The sequence below is a fragment of the Nerophis lumbriciformis genome, linkage group LG02, assembly GCF_033978685.3.
Source record: "Nerophis lumbriciformis linkage group LG02, RoL_Nlum_v2.1, whole genome shotgun sequence".
Lineage (NCBI taxonomy): Eukaryota > Metazoa > Chordata > Actinopteri > Syngnathiformes > Syngnathidae > Nerophis > Nerophis lumbriciformis.
Genome location: NC_084549.2, coordinates 1,134,684 through 1,158,557, shown reverse-complemented (window position 1 = coordinate 1,158,557; position 23,874 = coordinate 1,134,684). Strand labels below are relative to the sequence as shown.

The following is a 23,874-nucleotide window of genomic DNA, read 5'->3' as shown; positions in this document are numbered from 1 at the left end:
GGATCCCTCGGGAGGAGCTGGATGAAGTGGCTGGGGAGAGGGAAGTCTGGGCTTCCCTGCTTAGACTGCTGCTCCCGCGACCCGACCTCGGATAAGCGGAAGAAGATGGATGGATGGATGGAGGTACTGAGGATGGAGGAAAAAGCCAACCTTGAGGCGTAAGCAGTAATGACTTATGAAACCATCTCACCAATCGAACAAGCACAAAGGAAGCTGAAATAGGTCAGTATTTTTAAGTCAATGATAAAATAGACCTACTTGTTTAATAATGTCAGAATGTTCCTAAAGAAGACACTTTAATGACGTCATCACATCCCGGATGTTTGACACAACTGCTGAACAAACCTCCTAAAGCACTTGACTAAAAAGCCATCTTTTTGTTTATCTGTGATGATCCTAATAACCACAAGTGTCATTTAAACGCATTAAAACATCACCAACAACATCAAATAGCAGTGGAAAGTTGTACTTATCTGTTAGATCTGTAGCTTTAACGTTACTAGTGCTAGCTTGTTAGCATGTAGCATTCTTTTCTTCGACTACTTTCTAACATAACTAAACAAGATGAAATGACCACCATCGCCCCCTAGTGTAGGAGAGACACACTGCATGTGGCCATCACTCACATGACAGAGACGAGCATGGAAACTACAACTTCACATGGAGCTGTGAAAATAGAAGAAACTATCCATCCATCCATCCATCTTCTTCCGCTTATCCGAGGTCGGGTCGCGGGGGCAGCAGCTTAAGCAGGGAAGCCCAGACTTCCCTCTCCCCAGCCACTTCGTCCAGCTCCTCCCGGGGGATCCCGAGGCGTTCCCAGGCCAGCCGGGAGAGATAGTCTTCCCAGCGTGTCCTGGGTCTTCCCCGTGGCCTCCTACCGGTCGGACGTGCCCGAAACACCTTCCTAGGGAGGCGTTCGGGTGGCATCCTGACCAGATGCCCGAACCACCTCATCTGGCTCCTCTCCATGTGGAGGAGCAGCGGCTTTACTTTGAGCTCCCCCCGAATGACAGAGCTTCTCACCCTATCTCTAAGGGAGAGCCCCGCCAACCGGCGGAGGAAACTCATTTCGGCCGCTTGTACCCGTGATCTTGTCCTTTCGGTCATGACCCAAAGCTCATGACCATAGGTGAGGATGGGAACGTAGATCGACCGGTAAATCGAGAGCTTTGCCTTCCGGCTCAGCTCCTTCTTCACCACAACGGATCGATACAGCGTCCGCATTACTGAAGACGCCGCACCGATCCGCCTGTCGATCTCACGATCCACTCTTCCCCCACTCGTGAACAAGACTCCGAAGTACTTGAACTCCTCCACTTGGGGCAAGATCTCCTCCCCAACCCGGAGATGGCACTCCACCCTTTTCCGGGAGAGAACCATGGACTCGGACTGATTCCCATCCCAGTCGCTTCACACTCGGCTGCGAACCGATCCAGTGAGAGCTGAAGATCTTGGCCGGAGGAAGCCATCAGGACCACATCATCTGCAAATAGCAGAGACCTAATCCTGCAGCCACCAAACCAGATACACTCAACGCCCTGACTGCGCCTAGAAATTCTGTCCATAAAGGTTATGAACAGAATCGGTGACAAAGGGCAGCCTTGGCGGAGTCCAACCCTCACCGGAAACGTGTCCGACTTACTGCCGGCAATGCGGACCAAGCTCTGACACTGATCATACAAGGAGCGAACTGCCACAATAAGACAGTCCGTTAAACCATACTCTCTGACCACTCCCCACAGGACTTCCCGGGGTACACGGTCGAATGCCTTCTCCAAGTCCACAAAGCACATGTAGACTGGTTGGGCAAACTCCCATGCACCCTCAAGGACCCTGCCGAGAGTATAGAGCTGGTCCACAGTTCCACGACCAGGACGAAAACCACACTGTTCCTCCTGAATCCGAGGTTCGACTATCCGGCGTAGCCTCCTCTCCAGTACACCTGAATAGACCTTACCGGGAAGGCTAAGGAGTGTGATCCCACGATAGTTGGAACACACCCTCCGGTTCCCCTTCTTAAAGAGAGGAACCACCACCCCGGTCTGCCAATCCAGAGGTACCGCCCCCGATGTCCACGCGATGTTGCAGAGTCTTGTCAACCAAGACAGCCCCACAACATCCAGAGCCTTAAGGAACTCCGGGCGGATCTCATCCACCCCCGGGGCCTTGCCACCGATTATTATTATTATTATAATCAGACTAATTTAGTACATAGAAACGTACTGAGTGTAAAAAGTGATGTCAGACAAGGCAGCACAAATCTTCAATGACTTTTAAACTAGTAAAAAGAACATTTATATCATGTGCTGTCATCTGTGTCAGTAGAAATGTTCACTTTTCAGCTTACAGGAATTCTACTTTTAACTAGAGAAAACATGTTGAATACATTGTAAATGAATTGTATGTTTTACACGCACACACACACACACACACACACACACACACACACACACGCACACACACACACACACCAATTGTAGTCCAAATACCGTTAAAAGTAACTACTGAATAAATCCAAAGTTACTCACAAGTTACTCAATACTTGAGTAGTTTTTTCACAGAATATTTACTTTCTCTTACTTAAGTAATTGTTTTGACGACTACTTCTTACTTGAGTCATATTATTCTGAAGTAATGGTAATCTTACCTGAGTACAATTTTTGGGTACTCTACCCACCTCTGGAAAAGATCAATAATCACGGATATAGACCAATATAAAACTCTTGTAGCGTGAGACAGTTTTAGGCCATATCAACCAGCCCTATTTACATATCACAATATATCTCACACTCCTAGTTGACAATGTTCAAATGTGATTACAACCCTGGAACACATTTTTTGAATTCCAATTGAAGTCTAAGCCTAGATGTGACCAATCTAAGTCTAAGACTAGATGTGGCCAATCTAAGTCTAAGACTAGATGTGACCAATCTAAGTCTAAGACTAGATGTGGCCAATCTAAGTCTAAGACTAGATGTGACCAATCTCAGTCTAAGACTTGATGTGACCAATCTAAGTCTAAGACTAGATGTGACCAATCTAAGTCTAAGACTAGATGTGACCAATCTAAGTCTAAGACTAGATGTGACCAATCTAAGTCTAAGACTAGATGTGACCAATCTAAGTCTAAGACTAGATGTGACTGATCTAAGTCTAAGACTAGATGTGACCAATCTAAGTCTAAGACTAGATGTGACAATCTAAGTCTAAGACTAGATGTGACCAATCTAAATCTAAGACTAGATGTGACCAATCTAAGTCTAAGACTAGGTGTGACCAATCTAAGTCTAAGACTAGATGTGACCAATCTAAGTCTAAGACTAGATGTGACCGATCTAAGTCTAAGACTAGATGTCAAAAAGTAGTTGTTGTAGGAATGAAACACGCTGAAGTCCAGGAGGCTTCACGGTTGAAAGATGTCTGCTGATATTAGCTTCCATTGTGAGCACGACAATCAGCTCCGATTCCCACATGACTCCAAGAAATGAAAGGAAAACAAAAGATGAAAAAAAGTTTGGCTTGGCTTCATGTGAAAAGTGCCAAGGACAATCTGTGTGACGAGTGCAGCATGTAACCAGGAGCACATGCAGGGACAACAAGGAAGTGTAGCATGTAACCAGGATATATATATATATATATATATATATATATATATATATATATATATATATATATATATATATATATATATATATATATATATATATATACACAGGTAAAAGCCAGTAAATTAGAATATTTTGATTCATTGCACACAGACTGATGCATTCAAATGTTTATTTCATTTAATTTTGATGATTTGAAGTGGCAACAAATGAAAATCCAAAATTCCGTGTGTCACAAAATTAGAATATTACTTAAGGCTAATACAAAAAAGGGATTTTTAGAAATGTTGGCCAACTGAAAAGTATGAAAATGAAAAATATGAGCATGTACAATACTCAATACTTGGTTGGAGCTCCTTTTGCCTCAATTACTGCGTTAATGCGGCGTGGCATGGAGTCGATGAGTTTCTGGCACTGCTCAGGTGTTATGAGAGCCCAGGTTGCTCTGATAGTGGCCTTCAACTCTTCTGCGTTTTTGGGTCTGGCATTCTGCATCTTCCTTTTCACAATACCCCACAGATTTTCTATGGGGCTAAGGTCAGGGGAGTTGGCGGGCCAATTTAGAACAGAAATACCATGGTCCGTAAACCAGGCACGGGTAGATTTTGCGCTGTGTGCAGGCGCCAAGTCCTGTTGGAACTTGAAATCTCCATCTCCATAGAGCAGGTCAGCAGCAGGAAGCATGAAGTGCTCTAAAACTTGCTGGTAGACGGCTGCGTTGACCCTGGATCTCAGGAAACAGAGTGGACCGACACCAGCAGATGACATGGCACCCCAAACCATCACCCAATCATGCAAATTTTGCATTTCCTTTGGTAATCGAGGTCCCAGAGTCTGGAGGAAGACAGGAGAGGCACAGGATCCACGTTGCCTGAAGTCTAGTGTAAAGTTTCCACCATCAGTGATGGTTTGGGGTGCCATGTCATCTGCTGGTGTCGGTCCACTCTGTTTCCTGAGATCCAGGGTCAACGCAGCCGTCTACCAGCAAGTTTTAGAGCACTTCATGCTTCCTGCTGCTGACCTGCTCTATGGAGATGGAGATTTCAAGTTCCAACAGGACTTGGCGCCTGCACACAGCGCAAAATCTACCGGTGCCTGGTTTACGGACCATGGTATTTCTGTTCTAAATTGGCCCGCCAACTCCCCTGACCTTAGCCCCATAGAAAATCTGTGGGGTATTGTGAAAAGGAAGATGCAGAATGCCAGACCCAAAAACGCAGAAGAGTTGAAGGCCACTATCAGAGCAACCTGGGCTCTCATAACACCTGAGCAGTGCCAGAAACTCATCGACTCCATGCCACGCCGCATTAACGCAGTAATTGAGGCAAAAGGAGCTCCAACCAAGTATTGAGTATTGTACATGCTCATATTTTTCATTTTCATACTTTTCAGTTGGCCAACATTTCTAAAAATCCCTTTTTTGTATTAGCCTTAAGTAATATTCTAATTTTGTGACACACGGAATTTTGGATTTTCATTTGTTGCCACTTCAAATCATCAAAATTAAATGAAATAAACATTTGAATGCATCAGTCTGTGTGCAATGAATAAATATAATGTACAAGTTACACCTTTTGAATGCAATTACTGAAATAAATCAAGTTTTTCAAAATATTCTAATTTACTGGCTTTTACCTGTATATACTTGGTGAATTCTAGCTGTAAATATACTCCTCCCCTCTTAACCACGCCCCCAGCCACGCCCCCCCCCCCCCCACCTCCCGGAATTGGAGGTCTCAAGGTTGGCACGTATGGGTGGAAATAAACATCATCATAAAAACATTCACTGGCTGTCATGTGCATAAGCTTGAAAAAGCAACACCTCTGTTCATCAACATACTCATACAGTAAATTGGATGCTTAATAACGTGTACAGTATCTTTAAAATCAACCAATACGGTTGTCACGATACCATGCTAATTAAAGGAGCCATATGTAATCATTTCATGTCAAGTCATCAATGATATGTCAAAAGGCATTCATAAATCATGTTCATCTCCGATACCTCTATAACTGATAACAGTAGTTCACATGCTCATTTCAAAATGATATTTACAGCCCCGAAATCGTATTATTGTTTTCATTCCGAAGCCCCGCCCTCCACAGTTTGACCAATGAGAAAGTCTGTGAGTGTGTCACATCCAGGTTGCCATCTTGGTCTGGCTACGGCCACCGGTTAAGTTACTAAACATGTCAGACCTTAGTCCATCTAAAAGTTGCCATTCTCAACTAATTCATGACAAAGCCAGGAACAAAACCAGGATTTGTATGGGAGATGCCTTTGAAAGATGGAGACCATTGAAGATTTTTTTCATCTGATGCCAAACTTGCTCATTTCCTTCTTGATAGGTAAGTCAGGCATTTACCTTTTCTTATGACTTGTAATAAATGGAAATGGACATTTGGTATGTCACTATATTGTCAATACAGTCTATGATCTTGTCTAACAAAGATAGTATGTTCCTGCAACCAATGTTAGCATGCTAGCCCGGTCGATGACACATGGACATACATGCTAACATATGCTAGTTAGCATGTATGTCTATGTGTCATCCAACTGACAGGACAACATGTATTTAGTACAAATAAAAGCTAAGTGGATATGTGTAGTGTCCGTGCCTATTTCCTTCTCAATATGCTGAGGAAATGGCTTCCAACATTAGTCATCATGGCAATGTGAAAGGTATGGAGACAAATCACATGATCAAATAATTCCTCATCGGTGTTTGCATATTGTGGACTACATGTACCAAGTTATATGGCAATCTGAAACCTCTGAAACAGTAGCCTATAGGCATACCTTGGTCAAATGTCCTATAGGCATACCTTGGTCAAATGTCCTATAGGCATACCTTGGTCAAATGTCCTATAGGCATACCTTGGTCAAATGTCCTATAGGCATACCTTGGTCAAATGTCTCCCCTTTAGTTTTGGGCGTATATTAGTCTGCTAAGCATGTTCTACTTATTGTCACCAGTATAACCATTGCTAGCGTTGGTTGTAGTCTTTGTTTTCTGATAGTACTGACAATAACCATATGATTGTTGTCATGTTGTACGCAGGCTTGACCTACTTCTTCCTGAAAATAGCCAAATGTGTTGGTTAGAAGAAGAAGGGGAACCGGAGGGTGTGTTCCAACTATCGTGGGATCACACTCCTCAACCTTCCCGGTAAGGTCTATTCAGGTGTACTGGAGAGGAGGCTACGCCGGATAGTCCAACCTCGGATTCAGGAGGAACAGTGTGGTTTTCGTCCTGGTCGTGGAACTGTGGACCAGCTCTATACTCTCGGCAGGGTCCTTGAGGGTGCATGGGAGTTTGCCCAACCAGTCTACATGTGCTTTGTGGACTTGGAGAAGGCATTCGACCGTGTACGCCGGGAAGTCCTGTGGGGAGTGCTCAGAGAGTATGGGGTAACGGACTGTCTTATTGTGGCAGTTCGCTCCCTGTATGATCAATGTCAGAGCTTGGTCCGCAGTCGGACACGTTTCCAGTGAGGGTTGGACTCCGCCAAGGCTGCCCTTTGTCACCCATTCTGTTCATAACCTTTATGGACAGAATTTCTAGGCGCAGTCAAGGCGTTGAGGGGATCTGGTTTGGTGGCTGCAGGATTAGGTCTCTGCTATTTGCAGATGATGTGGTCCTGATGGCTTCCTCCGGCCAAGATCTTCAGCTCTCACTGGATCGGTTCGCAGCCGAGTGTGAAGTGACTGGGATGAGAATCAGCACCTCCAAGTCCGAGTCCATGGTTCTCTCCCGGAAAAGGGTGGAGTGCCACCTCCGGGTTGGGGAGGAGATCTTGCCCCAAGTGGAGGAGTTCAAGTACCTCGGAGTCTTGTTCACGAGTGGGGGAAGAGTGGATCGTGAGATCGACAGGCGGATCGGTGCGGCGTCTTCAGTAATGCGGACGCTGTATCGATCCGTTGTGGTGAAGAGGGAGCTGAGCCGGAAGGCAAAGCTCTCGATTTACCGGTCGATCTACGTTCCCATCCTCACCTATGGTCATGAGCTTTGGGTTATGACCGAAAGGATAAGATCACGGGTACAGGCGGCCGAAATGAGTTTCCTCCGCCGGGTGGCGGGGCTCTCCCTTAGAGATAGGGTGAGAAGCTCTGTCATCCGGGGGGAGCTCAAAGTAAAGCCGCTGCTCCTCCACATGGAGAGGAGCCAGATGAGGTGGTTCGGGCATCTGGTCAGGATGCCACCCGAACGCCTCCCTAGGAAGGTGTTTCGGGCACGTCCGACCGGTAGGAGGCCCAGGACACGTTGGGAAGACTATGTCTCCCGGCTGGCCTGGGAACGCCTCGGGATCCCCCGGGATGAGCTGGACGAAGTGGCTGGGGAGAGGGAAGTCTGGGCTTCCCTGCTTAGGCTGCTGCCCCCGCGACCCGACCTCGGATAAGCGGAAGAAGATGGATGGATGGATGGTGTTGGTTAGAGATTTGTTATTGACAAAAGGCTTGTCTATTCAGCTATTATGGTCCCTAGTAAGAGGCAGTGGAAGTTTGAAGTTCCACGGAGTAGTCCAGTCCATCCAGCTGGATTCAAGGGTTTCAAATTGTCAAGCATTTAAGATCACAGTGTTCCAACATACTTCTGACTAGAGTTGTAATGACAGTATCAGCTGCCAAGAGGTAATTATACATTTAGAAAAGAACAGAAATAAACCATAGTGTGCCTACGAAGATGCTCATGAATAAAAATAGTCCACAAGTTTACATTTTGAAAAAAGCACAGCAGTGCCTTAAAGTACATCAAACAAACAACATTGTTATTAAGAATCTCTCAATATTTAAGTTTATTTCCAACATATTTACACTTACAATGTGATACATTACATATTTTCCTTTCTCCTGACAACATGTCTGAGAAGAAGTAGGTCACTTATTCAATGCTACCCTTTTTCCTATCATATCAATGACTAAGACCAATGCTCACTTCCTGTTTTGTAGCACGATTTCCATCAATGAATTGTAAATCCAACACTTCTTTGAGTGGTTCACATAATGAGGTCAATAACACTTCATTTTCACTACAATTCAAGACGTCTGATATCATTCTTCTTCTTTGTAAACACTTGTAGTATGAAGAGCCTTCTAAAGTGGATCGTGTTGGTACTTTGCTCAAATCATTTCATTATTTAATTCCACGTACTGAAACGTTAAAGGTTTTAAGTGTTGTACGCGCATACAAATGTTTTAAGTTATATTTCTCTTTTATTAAGACGAACTGTTGTACATTTTCTTTGTGCATAATTATTTGCACCAAATTGTTGAATTTCTATATTTTTGTTAGAATAAATAAAGGGTTTGAATATTCTCTATATCCAACATTATGTATTATTCTGTATTTGTAGATAGATAGATTGATAATATTTTATTGATTCCTTCAGGAGAGTTCCCTCAGGGAAACTTAATTGTATTTACTTATTTTTTAGATAGGTAGTAATAGTAAGAGTAATAGTTGTAACACGGTGAGTGAATGAAGCGTACTTTTCTACGTATTTCCCTAATACTTGTTAATATTTATAATAACAATATCACTAATACTTGTTAATATTTATAATAACAATATCACTAATACTTGTTATTATTTATAATAACAATATCACTAATACTTGTTATTATTTATAATAACAATATCACTAATACTTGTTAATATTTATTATAACAATGTCACTAATACTTGTTATTATTTATTATAACAATATCACTAATACTTGTTAATATTTATAATAACAATATCACTACTACTTGTTAATATTTATTATAACAATATCACTAATACTTATTATTTATAATAACAATATCACTACTACTTGTTAATATTTATTATAACAATATCACTACTACTTGTTAATATTTATAATAACAATATCACTAATACTTGTTAATATTTATAATAACAATATCACTAATACTTGTTAATATTCATAATAACAATATCACTAATACTTGTTAATATTTATAATAACAATATCACTAATATTAATATTTATAATAACAATATCACTAATACTTGTTAATATTTATAATAACAATATCACTAATACTTGTTATTATTTATAATAGCAATATCACTAATACTTGTTAATATTTATAATAACAATATCACTAATATTAATATTTATAATAACAATATCACTAATACTTGTTAATATTTACAATAACAATATCACTAATACTTGTTAATATTTATAATAACAATATCACTAATACTTGTTAATATTTATAATAACAATATCACTAATACTTGTTATTATTTATAATAAAAACATCACTAATACTTGTTAATATTTATAATAACAATATCACTAATACTTGTTAATATTTATAATAACAATATCACTAACACTTGTTAATATTTATAATAACAATATCACTACTACTTGTTAATATTTATAATAACAATATCACTAATATTAATATTTATAATAACAATATCACTAATACTTGTTAATATTTATAATAACAATATCACTAATACTTGTTAATATTTTTAATAACAATATCACTAATACTTGTTATTATTTATAATAACAATATCACTACTACTTGTTAATATTTATTATAACAATATCACTACTACTTGTTAATATTTATAATAACAATATCACTAATACTTGTTAATATTTATAATAACAATATCACTAATACTTGTTAATATTTATAATAACAATATCACTAATACTTGTTAATATTTATAATAACAATATCACTAATACTTGTTATTATTTATAATAACAATATCACTACTACTTGTTAATATTTATAATAACAATATCACTAACACTTGTTAATATTTATAATAACAATATCACTAATACTTGTTAATATTTATAATAACAATATCACTAATACTTGTTATTATTTATAATAACAATATCACTACTACTTGTTAATATTTATTATAACAATATCACTAATACTTGTTAATATTTATAATAACAATATCACTAATACTTGTTAATATTTATAATAACAATATCACTAATATTAATATTTATAATAACAATATCACTAATACTTGTTAATATTTACAATAACAATATCACTAATACTTGTTAATATTTATAATAACAATATCACTAATACTTGTTAATATTTATAATAACAATATCACTACTACTTGTTAATATTTATAATAACAATATCACTAATACTTGTTAATATTTATAATAACAATATCACTAATACTTGTTATTATTTACAATAACAATATCACTAATACTTGTTATTATTTATAATAACAATATCACTACTACTTGTTAATATTTATTATAACAATATCACTAATACTTGTTATTATTTATAATAACAATATCACTACTACTTGTTAATATTTATTATAACAATATCACTAATACTTGTTAATATTTATAATAACAATATCACTAATACTTGTTATTATTTATAATAACAATATCACTACTACTTGTAAATATTTATAATAACAATATCACTAATATTAATATTTATAATAACAATATCACTAATACTTACTGATATGGAAGAGTATTACACGGTTACTCTGCCGATCTCTAGACAGCACCGACACTCAACAACAACACATCATTTGCAGACTATAATTACTGCTTTGCCAAAAATATTTTGAACTCAAATAGGTGAAATGAGATCATCTCCCACGGCACACCAGACTGTATCTCACGGCACACTAGTGTGATAGGCAACATTCCAAAACAAAAGTACAGTTCTCCTTTAAAAAGTATAAAGATGTGAAGTCCTTGAAGGTAACTTTGTGAAGCATGTTGTGAAAAAGGCTTAAGCGTGAAAAAGAGGGCTCTCTTTCCAAAGACGAGGACACAGCTCAAAGAAATAACACTCCCCGTAATGACCAAAAACTGCATTTTCAAAAGAAGCAGCGGCTCCGGTTACTTTTCCGTAAATCTTGCAGCTTCCTGACTACGCTGCGTCAGTGATGTCTTGGAGGAGGGGGGGAAAAAAAAAAGTTTTTTGTTCGGCGAGAGACGTTTCCTGTTCCTTGCTGCTGTTCTTGGCAGATGGCACTGATTTGTGACAAGACCACACAGCATTTTAACGGCCGCACCCGCTTTGTTTTGGAGGGAAAGGCTCCCGCCCACAATCCTTACCTACATACACCACTTCTAGGCACAGTTCATCAGCAGCAACCGCCTCTGGAGGCACGACCTTGACGTGACGATTGGAAGCAAAAGGCGTGTGAGCGACACACGTGACTGATCACATGCATGCAGACATCTACGTGGTTTCTCCTGGCCTGTGCTGCCATGCTGCAGCTGTTGTCACAGCTGGAGTGTGTGTGTGTGAGTGTGTGTGTGTGTGTGTGCGTGTGCGTGCGCGGCAACAGGACACGGGGGGAGATGTCAGGGGGTGTAAAGACGCTGTGAGCAGAGTTTGCAGATGCGGACTTAAGATGCATTTTAAGCCTTCTTTTAGGGTGCGTTCACATGCGCCATGTTAAGATCGGTTCAAAGGAACTCCCGTGCGGTAGTTCTTAAAATGTTGTCACCAAGTACCACTATGATGTAAATTGGCTGTCAAAGTGTACCCACTTGATGGTATACATCCTCGTCCTTCTACTATGCAGGTGAGAGGCATGATTTATGATCTACAATAAAAATAAAATAAAATAAAATAAAATAAAAATAATAAAATAAAAATTAATAAAAAAAACTAATAATTAATGAAAAAAAATTAATAATAATAAAATCAATTAATAATAATAATACTAAAATGAAATAAATAAAAATCTACATGATTTATGATCTACAATAAAGTTTGACGAGCAAGGACGCAGCTGAATGGTTGATGATGTCAACATAGGCACACAGGAAGTGATAAATAGTCCATCTGTGTTAGCACTTGCAATAACAATATCACTAATACTTGTTAATATTTATAATAACAATATCACTAATACTTGTTAATATTTATAATAACAATATCACTAATACTTGTTATTATTTATAATAACAATATCACTAATACTTGTTATTATTTATAATAACAATATCACTAATACTTGTTAATATTTATAATAACAATATGACTAATACTTGTTAATATTTATAATAACAATATCACTAATACTTGTTATTATTTACAATAACAATATCACTAATACTTGCTAATATGTATAATAACATCACTAATACTTGTTAATATTTATAATAACAATATCACTAATACTTGTTATTATTTGCAATAACAATATCACTAATACGTGTTATTATTTATAATAACAATATCACTAATACTTGTTCATATTTATAATAACAATATCACTAATACTTGTTTTTATTTATAATAATAATATCACTAATACTTGTTAATATTTATAATAACAATATCACTAATACTTGTTAATATTTATAATAACAATATCACTAATACTTGTTAATATTTATAATAACAATATCACTAATACTTGTTAATATTTATAATAACAATACCACTAATACTTGTTATTATTTACAATAACAATATCACTAATACTTGTTAATATTTATAATAACAATATCACTAATACTTGTTATTATTTATAATAACAATATCACTAATACTTGTTATTATTTACAATAACAATATCACTAATACTTGCTAATATGTATAATAACATCACTAATACTTGTTAATATTTATAATAACAATATCACTAATACTTGTTATTATTTACAATAACAATATCACTAATACTTGTTAATATTTATAATAACAATATCACTAATACTTGTTATTATTTACAATAACAATATCACTAATACTTGCTAATATGTATAATAACAATATCACTAATACTTGTTAATATTTATAATAACATCACTAATACTTGTTATTATTTACAATAACAATATCACTACTACTTGTTAATATTTATAATAACAATATCACTAATACTTGTTAATATTTATAATAACAATATCACTAATACTTGTTAATATTTATAATAACAATATCACTAATACTTGTTAATATTTATAATAACAATACCACTAATACTTGTTATTATTTACAATAACAATATCACTAATACTTGTTAATATTTATAATAACAATATCACTAATACTTGTTAATATTTATAATAACAATATCACTAATACTTGTTATTATTTACAATAACAATATCACTAATACTTGCTAATATGTATAATAACATCACTAATACTTGTTAATATTTATAATAACAATATCACTAATACTTGTTATTATTTACAATAACAATATCACTAATACTTGTTATTATTTATAATAACAATATCACTAATACTTGTTAATATTTATAATAACAATATCACTAATACTTGTTATTATTTATAATAACAATATCACTAATACTTGTTAATATTTATAATAACAATATCACTAATACTTGTTCATATTTATAATAACAATATCACTAATACTTGTTAATATTTATAATAACAATATCACTAATACTTGATATTATTTACAATAACAATATCACTAATACTTATTATTTATAATAACAATATCACTAATACTTGTTAATATTTATAATAACAATATCTAGAATACTTGTTAATATTTATAATAACAATATCACTAATACTTGTTATTATTTACAATAACAATATCACTAATACTTGTTATTATTTACAATAACAATATCACTAATACTTGTTAATATTTATAATAACAATATCACTAATACTTGTTAATATTTATAATAACAATATCACTAATACTTGTTAATATTTATAATAACAATATCACTAATACTTGTTATTATTTACAATAACAATATCACTAATACTTGTTATTATTTATAATAACAATATCACTAATACTTGTTAATATTTATAATAACAATATCCCTAATTCTTGTTATTATTTATAATAACAATATCACTACTACTTGTTAATATTTATAATAACAATATCACTAATACTTGTTATTATTTATAATAACAATATCACTAATACTTGTTATTATTTACAATAACAATATCACTAATACTTGTTAATATTTATAATAACAATATCACTAATACTTGTTATTATTTACAATAACAATATCACTAATACTTGCTAATATGTATAATAACAATATCACTAACACTTGTTAATATTTATAATAACAATATCACTAATACTTGTTATTATTTACAATAACAATATCACTACTACTTGTTAATATTTATAATAACAATATCACTAATACTTGTTAATATTTATAATAACAATATCACTAATACTTGTTATTATTTATAATAACAATATCACTAATACTTGTTATTATTTATAATAACAATATCACTAATACTTGTTATTATTTATAATAACAATATCACTAATACTTGTTAATATTTATAATAACAATATGACTAATACTTGTTAATATTTATAATAACAATATCACTAATACTTGTTATTATTTACAATAACAATATCACTAATACTTGCTAATATGTATAATAACATCACTAATACTTGTTAATATTTATAATAACAATATCACTAATACTTGTTATTATTTGCAATAACAATATCACTAATACGTGTTATTATTTATAATAACAATATCACTAATACTTGTTCATATTTATAATAACAATATCACTAATACTTGTTTTTATTTATAATAATAATATCACTAATACTTGTTAATATTTATAATAACAATATCACTAATACTTGTTAATATTTATAATAACAATATCACTAATACTTGTTAATATTTATAATAACAATATCACTAATACTTGTTAATATTTATAATAACAATACCACTAATACTTGTTATTATTTACAATAACAATATCACTAATACTTGTTAATATTTATAATAACAATATCACTAATACTTGTTATTATTTATAATAACAATATCACTAATACTTGTTATTATTTACAATAACAATATCACTAATACTTGCTAATATGTATAATAACATCACTAATACTTGTTAATATTTATAATAACAATATCACTAATACTTGTTATTATTTACAATAACAATATCACTAATACTTGTTAATATTTATAATAACAATATCACTAATACTTGTTATTATTTACAATAACAATATCACTAATACTTGCTAATATGTATAATAACAATATCACTAATACTTGTTAATATTTATAATAACATCACTAATACTTGTTATTATTTACAATAACAATATCACTACTACTTGTTAATATTTATAATAACAATATCACTAATACTTGTTAATATTTATAATAACAATATCACTAATACTTGTTAATATTTATAATAACAATATCACTAATACTTGTTAATATTTATAATAACAATACCACTAATACTTGTTATTATTTACAATAACAATATCACTAATACTTGTTAATATTTATAATAACAATATCACTAATACTTGTTAATATTTATAATAACAATATCACTAATACTTGTTATTATTTACAATAACAATATCACTAATACTTGCTAATATGTATAATAACATCACTAATACTTGTTAATATTTATAATAACAATATCACTAATACTTGTTATTATTTACAATAACAATATCACTAATACTTGTTATTATTTATAATAACAATATCACTAATACTTGTTAATATTTATAATAACAATATCACTAATACTTGTTATTATTTATAATAACAATATCACTAATACTTGTTAATATTTATAATAACAATATCACTAATACTTGTTCATATTTATAATAACAATATCACTAATACTTGTTAATATTTATAATAACAATATCACTAATACTTGATATTATTTACAATAACAATATCACTAATACTTATTATTTATAATAACAATATCACTAATACTTGTTAATATTTATAATAACAATATCTAGAATACTTGTTAATATTTATAATAACAATATCACTAATACTTGTTATTATTTACAATAACAATATCACTAATACTTGTTATTATTTACAATAACAATATCACTAATACTTGTTAATATTTATAATAACAATATCACTAATACTTGTTAATATTTATAATAACAATATCACTAATACTTGTTAATATTTATAATAACAATATCACTAATACTTGTTATTATTTACAATAACAATATCACTAATACTTGTTATTATTTATAATAACAATATCACTAATACTTGTTAATATTTATAATAACAATATCCCTAATTCTTGTTATTATTTATAATAACAATATCACTACTACTTGTTAATATTTATAATAACAATATCACTAATACTTGTTATTATTTATAATAACAATATCACTAATACTTGTTATTATTTACAATAACAATATCACTAATACTTGTTAATATTTATAATAACAATATCACTAATACTTGTTATTATTTACAATAACAATATCACTAATACTTGCTAATATGTATAATAACAATATCACTAACACTTGTTAATATTTATAATAACAATATCACTAATACTTGTTATTATTTACAATAACAATATCACTACTACTTGTTAATATTTATAATAACAATATCACTAATACTTGTTAATATTTATAATAACAATATCACTAATACTTGTTATTATTTATAATAACAATATCACTAATACTTGTTATTATTTATAATAACAATATCACTAATACTTGTTATTATTTATAATAACAATATCACTAATACTTGTTAATATTTATAATAACAATATGACTAATACTTGTTAATATTTATAATAACAATATCACTAATACTTGTTATTATTTACAATAACAATATCACTAATACTTGCTAATATGTATAATAACATCACTAATACTTGTTAATATTTATAATAACAATATCACTAATACTTGTTATTATTTGCAATAACAATATCACTAATACGTGTTATTATTTATAATAACAATATCACTAATACTTGTTCATATTTATAATAACAATATCACTAATACTTGTTTTTATTTATAATAATAATATCACTAATACTTGTTAATATTTATAATAACAATATCACTAATACTTGTTAATATTTATAATAACAATATCACTAATACTTGTTAATATTTATAATAACAATATCACTAATACTTGTTAATATTTATAATAACAATACCACTAATACTTGTTATTATTTACAATAACAATATCACTAATACTTGTTAATATTTATAATAACAATATCACTAATACTTGTTATTATTTATAATAACAATATCACTAATACTTGTTATTATTTACAATAACAATATCACTAATACTTGCTAATATGTATAATAACATCACTAATACTTGTTAATATTTATAATAACAATATCACTAATACTTGTTATTATTTACAATAACAATATCACTAATACTTGTTAATATTTATAATAACAATATCACTAATACTTGTTATTATTTACAATAACAATATCACTAATACTTGCTAATATGTATAATAACAATATCACTAATACTTGTTAATATTTATAATAACATCACTAATACTTGTTATTATTTACAATAACAATATCACTACTACTTGTTAATATTTATAATAACAATATCACTAATACTTGTTAATATTTATAATAACAATATCACTAATACTTGTTAATATTTATAATAACAATATCACTAATACTTGTTAATATTTATAATAACAATACCACTAATACTTGTTATTATTTACAATAACAATATCACTAATACTTGTTAATATTTATAATAACAATATCACTAATACTTGTTAATATTTATAATAACAATATCACTAATACTTGTTATTATTTACAATAACAATATCACTAATACTTGCTAATATGTATAATAACATCACTAATACTTGTTAATATTTATAATAACAATATCACTAATACTTGTTATTATTTACAATAACAATATCACTAATACTTGTTATTATTTATAATAACAATATCACTAATACTTGTTAATATTTATAATAACAATATCACTAATACTTGTTATTATTTATAATAACAATATCACTAATACTTGTTAATATTTATAATAACAATATCACTAATACTTGTTCATATTTATAATAACAATATCACTAATACTTGTTAATATTTATAATAACAATATCACTAATACTTGATATTATTTACAATAACAATATCACTAATACTTATTATTTATAATAACAATATCACTAATACTTGTTAATATTTATAATAACAATATCTAGAATACTTGTTAATATTTATAATAACAATATCACTAATACTTGTTATTATTTACAATAACAATATCACTAATACTTGTTATTATTTACAATAACAATATCACTAATACTTGTTAATATTTATAATAACAATATCACTAATACTTGTTAATATTTATAATAACAATATCACTAATACTTGTTAATATTTATAATAACAATATCACTAATACTTGTTATTATTTACAATAACAATATCACTAATACTTGTTATTATTTATAATAACAATATCACTAATACTTGTTAATATTTATAATAACAATATCCCTAATTCTTGTTATTATTTATAATAACAATATCACTACTACTTGTTAATATTTATAATAACAATATCACTAATACTTGTTATTATTTATAATAACAATATCACTAATACTTGTTATTATTTACAATAACAATATCACTAATACTTGTTAATATTTATAATAACAATATCACTAATACTTGTTATTATTTACAATAACAATATCACTAATACTTGCTAATATGTATAATAACAATATCACTAACACTTGTTAATATTTATAATAACAATATCACTAATACTTGTTATTATTTACAATAACAATATCACTACTACTTGTTAATATTTATAATAACAATATCACTAATACTTGTTAATATTTATAATAACAATATCACTAATACTTGTTATTATTTATAATAACAATATCACTAATACTTGTTAATATTTATAATAACAATATCACTAATACTTGTTAATATTTATAATAACAATATCACTAATACTTGTTAATATTTATAATAACAATATCACTAATACTTGTTAATATTTATAATAACAATATCACTAATACTTGTATCATAGGGACCTATAGACTGTATCCAACCCAAACCCCAACCCTAACCCTAACACTAAGCCTAACCTTAACTCTAACCCTAATCCTAAACCCCAACCCTAGCCCTAACCCTAACCAACTCTTTTTCTTTATGCTTAACCCTAACCCTAATCCTAATCCTTACCCTAATCCTAACCCCAACCCTAACCCTAACCCTAATAAACAATATGATTAGGTTATATATACAGGCGTATATCCTACGTAAACAATGTATGAATACATTATATATATATATATATATATATATATATATATATATATATATATATATATATATATATATATCTTAGGGACCGATAGACTGTATCTAATTCTAACACTAACCCTAACACTAATCCTAACCCCAACCCTAACCGTAACACAACCCTAGCCCTAACCCTAACCCTAATCCTAAACCCCAGCCCTAGCCCTAACCCTAACCAAATCTTTTTTTATGCCTAACCCTAACCCTAATCCTAATCCTAACCCTAATCCTAACCCCAACCCTAACACCTAAACCTAACCCTAACCCTAAACAATATGATGAGGTTATATATACATGCGCATATCCTACATAAAAAAATGTATGAATACATTAGAAATCTATATATCTTAGGGACCGATAGACTGTATCTAACCCTAACCCTAATCCTAACACAACCCTAGCCCTAACCCATACCCTAACCCCAACCCTAACCCTAAACCCCAACCCTAGCCCAAACCCTAACCAACTCTTTTTCTTTATGCCTAACCCTAATCCTAATCCTAACCCTAACCCTAAACAATATGATTAGGTTATATATACAGGCGTATATCCTACATAAACAATGTATGAATACATTAGATTTCTATATATCTTAGGGACCGATAGACTGTATCTAAGTCTAACCCTAACCCTAACCCTAATCCTAACCCTAACCCCAACCCCAACCCTAACGTAACACAACCCTAGCCCTAACCCCAACCCCAACCCTAACCCTAATCATAAACCTAACCCTAATCCTAACCCTAACCCTAACCCCAAACCCAACCCTAACCCTAACCCTAACCCTAATCCTAAACCCCAACCCTAGCCCTAACCCTAACCAACTCTTTTTTTATGCCTAACCCTAACCCTAATCCTAACCCCAACCCGAACCCCTAAACCTAACCCTAAACCTAACCCTAAACAAGATGATGAAGTGAGATATCCATGCGTATATCCTACATAAACAATGTATGAATACATTATATATCCATATATCTTAGGGACCGATAGACTGTATCTAACCCTAACTCTAACCCTAACCATAATCCTAACCCTAACCCCAACCCCAACCCTAAACCTAACCCTAACCGTAACACAACCCTAACCCCAACCCCAGCCCTAACCCTAATCCTAAACCCCAACCCTAGCCCTAAAAAAACGGTCAGCTAGAAACAATATGATGAGGTTATATATACATTCATATATCCTACATAAACAATGTATGAATACATTAGATATCTATATATCGTAGGGACCTATAGACTGTATCTAACCCTAACCCCAACCCTAACCCTAACACTAAGCCTAACCTTAACCCTAACCCTAACTGTAACACAACCCTAACCCTAAACCCCAACCCTAACCCTAACCTTAACCCTAACCCTAACCTTAACCCTAACCCTAACTCTAAAAAACGGTCGGCTATTTTCAAGTTAAAGAAACAATATGATGAGGTTATATATACATGCATATATCCTAAATAAACAATGTATGAATACATTAGATATCTATATATCTTAGGGACCTATAGACTGTATCTAACCCTAACCCCAACCCTAACCCTAGGGACCTATAGACTGTATCTAACCTAACCCTAACCCTAAACCTAACCCTAACCCTAACCTTAACGCTAAACCTAACCCTAACCCTAACCCTATCCCCAACCCCAACCCTAACCCTAACCCCAACCCCAACCCTAAACCTAACCCTAACCCTAACCCTAAAAAAACGATCAGCTATTTTTAAGTTAAAGAAACAATATGATGAGGTTATATATACATGCATATATCCTACATAAACAATATATGAATACATTAGATATCTATATATCTTAGGGACCTATAGACTGTATCTAACCCTAACCCTAACTCTAATCCTAACCCCAACCCCATCCCTAACCCTAACCCTAAACCAAACCCTAACCGTAACACAACCCTAACCCCAACCCCAACCCCAGTCCTAACCCTAACCAACTCTATTTCTTTATGCCTAAACCTAACCCTAACCCTAATCCTAACCCCACCCCCAACCCTAGCCCTAACCCTAACCAACTATTTTTCTTTATGCCTAACCCTAACCCTAATCCTAAACCTAACCCTAATCCTAACCCTAACCCCAACCCCAACCCTAACCCTAACCCTAATCCTAACCCTAACCCTAACCCTAACCCTAATCCTAAACCTAACCCCAACCCCAACCCTAATCCTAAACCTAACCCAAATCCTAACCCTAACCCCAACTCCAACCCTAAACCTAACCCTAACCGTAACACAACCCTAACCCCAACCCCAACCCTAGCCCTAACCCTAAACAACCCTTTTTCTTTATGCCTAACCCTAACCCTAATTCTAATCCTAACCCTAATCCTAACCCCAACCCCAACCCTAACCCTAATCCTAAACCCCAACCCTAACCCTAACCCTAAAAAACCGGTCAGCTATTTTTAAGTTAAAGAAACAGTATGATCAGGTTCTATATACATGCGTATATCCTACATAAACAATGTATGAATACATTAGATATCTATATATCTTAGGGACCTATAGACTGTATCTAACCCTAACCCCAATCCTAACCCTAACCCTAACCTTAATGCTAAACCTAACCCTAACCCTAACTGTAACACAACCCTAACCCTAACCCTAACCCAACCCAACCCTAACCCTAACGCTAATCCTGAACCCCAACCCTAACCCTAAACCTAACCCTAACCCTAACCCTAAAAAAGCGGTCGGCTATTTTAAAGTTAAAGAAACAATATGATTAGGTTATATATACATGCGTATATCCTACATAAACAATGTATGAATACTTTAGACATCTATATATCATAGGGACCTATAGACTGTATCTAACCTAACCCTAAGCCTAAACCCTAAACCTAACCCTAACCCTAACCTTAACGCTAAACCTAACCCTAATCCTATCTATATATCATAGGGACCCATAGACTGTATCTAACCTAACCCCAACCCCAACCCTAACCCTAACCCCTAAACCTAACCCTAACCCTAAACAATATGATTAGGTTATATATACATGCGTATATCCTACATAAACAATATATGAATACATTAGAAATCTATATATCTTAGGGACCGATAGACTGTATCTAACCCTAACCCTAACCCTAACCCCTAACCCTAACCCTAACCCTAACCCTAACCCCTAACCCTAACCCTAAAAAACCGGTCAGCTAATTTTAAGTTAAAGAAACAGTATGATCAGGTTCTATATACATGCGTATATCCTACATAAACAATGTATGAATACATTAGATATCTATATATCTTAGGGACCTATAGACTGTATCTAACCCTAACCCCAACCCTAACCCTAGGGACCTATAGACTGTATCTAACCTAACCCTAACCCTAAACCTAACCCTAACCCTAACCTTAACGCTAAACCTAACCCTAACCCTAACCCTATCCCCAACCCCAACCCTAACCCTAACCCCAACCCCAACCCTAAACCTAACCCTAACCCTAACCCTAAAAAAACGATCAGCTATTTTTAAGTTAAAGAAACAATATGATGAGGTTATATATACATGCATATATCCTACATAAACAATATATGAATACATTAGATATCTATATATCTTAGGGACCTATAGACTGTATCTAACCCTAACCCTAACTCTAATCCTAACCCCAACCCCATCCCTAACCCTAACCCTAAACCAAACCCTAACCGTAACACAACCCTAACCCCAACCCCAACCCCAGTCCTAACCCTAACCAACTCTATTTCTTTATGCCTAAACCTAACCCTAACCCTAATCCTAACCCCACCCCCAACCCTAGCCCTAACCCTAACCAACTATTTTTCTTTATGCCTAACCCTAACCCTAATCCTAAACCTAACCCTAATCCTAACCCTAACCCCAACCCCAACCCTAACCCTAACCCTAATCCTAACCCTAACCCTAACCCTAACCCTAATCCTAAACCTAACCCCAACCCCAACCCTAATCCTAAACCTAACCCAAATCCTAACCCTAACCCCAACTCCAA

General features: G+C 32.7%; 1 protein-coding gene across 1 annotated transcript in view; it reads right to left on the bottom strand.

Moving 5' to 3' along the window:
• LOC133576727 (protein bicaudal C homolog 1-like) overlaps positions 1–23,874 on the bottom strand; it is a 229,702-nt gene that overhangs the window by 114,521 nt on the left and 91,307 nt on the right. The window lies entirely within an intron of this gene.